This window comes from Arvicola amphibius, chromosome 12 (assembly GCF_903992535.2).
Source record: "Arvicola amphibius chromosome 12, mArvAmp1.2, whole genome shotgun sequence".
Taxonomy (NCBI): Eukaryota; Metazoa; Chordata; class Mammalia; order Rodentia; family Cricetidae; genus Arvicola; species Arvicola amphibius.
Genome location: NC_052058.2, coordinates 165170593 through 165174960, shown reverse-complemented (window position 1 = coordinate 165174960; position 4368 = coordinate 165170593).

Below are 4368 nucleotides of genomic sequence, written 5' to 3'. Positions count from 1 at the left end.
AGGTAGTCTTCCGGGATCTGCTGTCAAGGATTAGTCCTCAGGGAACAGCTGTTGGCAAAGAAAGGGGAGCTATTGATTATGGCTGGGGTTGAGAGGGGGCAGTTTAGATCTGTGGGGGGGATGCAACAAGAAAGGATAGGGGAAGTGGGGGGGGGGGGGCTCGGGAAAACTAACCAAAGGCATGTTTTCATATTTACAACCGTCTGTATTTTCTACCGTCCTCTGGTTAGTTTTCATATTTGAAAGTGATCAAGTGTTTGATTGTGGCAGTCTGTTTAGAGTGGTCCTGTTTTGACTGTGTCTATCAGAGAAAGATGTCTTGGAAGTTCAGTGAATCAAAGACTCCCCAGTTCAGGAGATACACGGCAGCCTGTGCTTGAGGGACCCTCACCTGTCTAAAGACAGAAGGCAGCAATTGAGAAGCAAGGCATCCAGAGCAAAACCAAGGCTCAGGAAAACCCACTTTGGTCACAGGCATGCCCTTAGCCCCAAAGGCCAGCTGTACTGTCTGGGAGATGTGTACTCCCCAGTGCCCTCAACGGGTCTCCCTGAGGAGGCTGTGTCACCAAGGTGTGTGAATCTCAGAGTCCAGGCTCACCAGGCCGTAGCTTCTCAGAGACGTGGGTCCCAAGAGGGAACAGGGGTGGGGTAGGGCTGCCTGAGGTCAGGGTAATGTTGGGTGCTGAGAGAGACCAATGTCAGGACTGCCGGTAGGGGCCACACTTCAGGCTTGTCAGTCACCAGGACCTGCCACCCATAAAAAAGTTTAGTTAATGTGTATACAGCATTTAAAACCTACCCCAGCATGATAATAAAAAAGTCCTCACTGAAAGTTGGCTGCGGTCTATGGCAGAGAAGGATAGGGTGTGGGTCCTGAGGCGAAGCCGTTGCCTCCTGGATCATGTACCCAGCTGGAAGCCCTGCTTCTGGAAGGTTCCGTCATGCCTGCCCTGCCTCTGACCAGCTTAACCTTCTGTGCCACGCTCAGGCACCGAAAACCCCAAGTTGACAATTCTGAGCAATAGGGTTAATTTCTGACTTTTCCTTCTTATGACATCCAGGGCTGAATGGAATCATGGCTCCCTCCCTCTGACTTCCCCCCCTACCGAATTACCTATTGTTTACCTCCCAGGAGTACTAAGCTAGACCTCAGGGGCTCCCAATTCAGAATGCCAAATCCTGTGTGTACACCTTGCCTACTCCTCTTCCAGTGATGAACACACGGGGCCACTGAGGCCCAGAGACAGTACCCAACTCCTGCTCCCAGGCTGTATAGCTGGTGAGCCACGATAGGCTGGAGCTGAGCCAGGTCTGGGGCTCTCCCCCTGTGCTAACCCCCCTCCCCCGTGTCCCCAGAGGCCCCTCTGGAAATGCTGCCTCACCCCCACCTTCGTGGCACCCCTCACCTGGTCTTCATTTGCATCCTTCGCCATCTCTGACTGGGGGTAATTCTCGCCAAGCCAAGCAGGGGTCAGCCCCCAGGGAGCCGGCGGCTAACGAGCTTCAGATGTTCTCAGCCTGGACACAGCCGGTCCTCAAACACAGCGCTGATTGCAGAAGCCTGTCCTGGCCTGGCCAGCGTGCTGTGGTGTGGTGAGGTGTGGTACAGTGTGGTAGGGCTGGTGCTTTCCGACACAGGTAACCAAGTTCCTGCTGGGACACAGCAGGCGCCTCTGTTTCAACCCCCAAAGACTCCCTGGAGCCTCAGTGCCCAGAAGGTGGGGAGAAGAGCAAGGGGGCTGGAGGCCAAACGCACTTGGCTCATTTAGCAGCTTGGTTTTTCCTTTTGAACTTTTCTGGACCTGGAGTTGGCATTTCCCCAAGAGACCAGAAGACAGAGAGAAGAAGGAGGGGTGGTTGACTTGCCTGTCTGCCGATCTGTGCACCTATGGGTGTGACAAACGTCACTGTCCCTGTGGATCTACAACTATCATCCTTCTGTTTATAGAAGAAGAAACAGAGGTTTGGAGAGAGTTCCAGCTCCCTGTGACAGCCCACCCTGTGTCCTATAGAAAGTGAGACATTTCAAAAAGCCCAGGATGGTTCTTTGAGAAGGGTGGGGCTGTCGTTCCTGGGGTTCCAGACACTGAGGCTGGGGTTGCAGCTGACTCATGCCTCAGTCTTGACAAAGCAGGCATATCTCAGAGACCTGGCAGGGGTCATCGGCTCACTCACAGGTGAGGTAATGCCACCTGCAACGCCACTTTCTCAGCCATGCCCAGACTGTGACCCACCACTGGGGGCTTTGTCCCACTCGACTCGGGAGAGCTCAGACTCTAGAACCTGCTCTTTAGCTGTGCAGACCTGCTGGGTTCCTCTGCCTCTGTGGACCTCCATCCCCTTAGTTTCTCACAAGGTCATCTGTGTAGTCCACTGAGTTAATATTTGCATAGGGCTAAAAGGATGCCTGGCTCAAGCTCACAGCCGGTCCGTGTGTTCGCCACTATTATGCTTAACCTTGTAGGAACTGAGGCAGTGCAGCACCGGAGCCTCAACTTCAGCTTCCATTTGGACCCCTGGGGCAGGTTGTTGGAGTCTGGAGACCTGGGTTCTACTCCTGGCATTTCTGCTTATTAGTCTGGATTGGGACCTGAGAATATGCAATTCCAGGTAATGCCGCTGTCTGGGGACCTGCTGTTCTAGGGGACTTGGCTGTGCTAATGGGGGTAATTTGGTGTGTGAGTAGGCCATGGGAGATGACAGTGAGCGTGAAGGGTGTTGGATGAGTCCACAGCACCTAATTCTGAATTTCTTCCCAACTCCTTGTAGGACAGAACTTAGGTTGTTTCCCCCTTGTATGCTGGGCTGGGTTCTTCGATAAAACAGGGACCACTAGTAATCCTTCCTCCAGGGCTGTGTCTGGAGGAAGGCCTTGCACATTGACATCCGCAATGGCAGACCATGCAACACAATGACAAAGATGGTTGCATGGGTGGAAGGTGCTAGGTTGTGATGCTACCACCGTCCCTAACTGCAGTCCACACCTTGGGTTCATTCCTGTTTTATTCCTGATTCCCTGAACCCAAGCTGGGATGGTCACTGCCACACTGTCCCCCACTCCCTGCGGCAAGAAGGCAGGATGCTTACTCCGGCCACAGGCTGCATAAAGGGACCTGTGTCCTGGTCACTCACCTCCCACCGCGCATCCAGGGGTTTTCTATTTCAGTTGCTGTAAAAATATCACCTTTGATCTCAGCTTGTGGTGAAGGAGAAGATGAAGAAGAAGAGGAGGAAGAGAACCACCGATGGGCTGTTTTCCTTCTCCCCACTCTTACACCCCTCCCCTCAGCGCCCTGCTTGGTACACTCCTCACCAATTCTCTCCCCAGTTTTCCCCCCCTTTGGCTCCAAAGCCTCAAGCCCTTAGGAATCTGCTAGCCCTACCTCTGAGTCTTCTCCCCCGCATGCCATGATGGGGTTGGGTCCTGAAGGAACAGTGTGAATGGGGGGGCCTGTGAGGGAAGCTACCCTCTCTCTTCCTCCCCCTCTTTACCGCTTCACGTCTGCTCCTGGGCCAAGAATCTCCATGATTCCCTGCTTGATCCGGTTCATGCACTTCTCCAGCCTCCGTCAAGCGCATGGTATCAATCACAGCTCTGCGTCTGTGAAGTCTCCAGGCCTCCCCAGAGTGGAGTAGGAAGGCTTGAGGAGCCTGAATGTTTACATCACTCAGAGAGCCCATCAGCAGCCCATATTTGCCTGGAGGGGTGCCCTTCAGCAAATGATTTCCTCTCTATCTTCTGGCTCCAGTGGGGGCACACTACCAGCACACATTCACCCCACCTAACTCTTGAATCTCTTTTCTCTTCACAACCTGGGAAAGTATTCAGAGGCCACCAGCTCTGCTACCCCTCGCCCTGGCCATCTGAGACATTCAGAGCCTGCCCCTCCAGGCTGATGCTTCCCAGCCAGGGCACTTTGTTGTGAAAAGTCACCTTCCCACCCCCTGGTTGCTCCTGCACTGATTGGCACCCTTCTGCCTAAAGGGTCCCAATCCTGACGTCACCACCTCTTTGAGAAGTCTCCTGGCTGGCTGGCATTTTGCGCCAGCGGAGACAGCAAACAAAGCCTTGAACTTCTGACTCACCTCAGTTCTGAGCTATTGTGATGTATTCTTTTGGCTTCAGCTTTGCGAGAAGGGAAGAAATACCACTCAGTCAACAAACACCTCACAGGTCATCCCAGCCCCCTGCTGACGTGGCCAAGGCTTTTCCTTAGGGAGAAGGCCCTCTAAGGTGGAGACACAGGCGTCAAGGAGACTAGAGATCAATCAGGAAGGCTGGGGAGAGCTGGAGGAAGGTTACCTGGAGAGAGGGAACAGAAATAGCAAGGCTAGGAATTTCTGAGATGCTGGGGCAGCCTGGAGGAC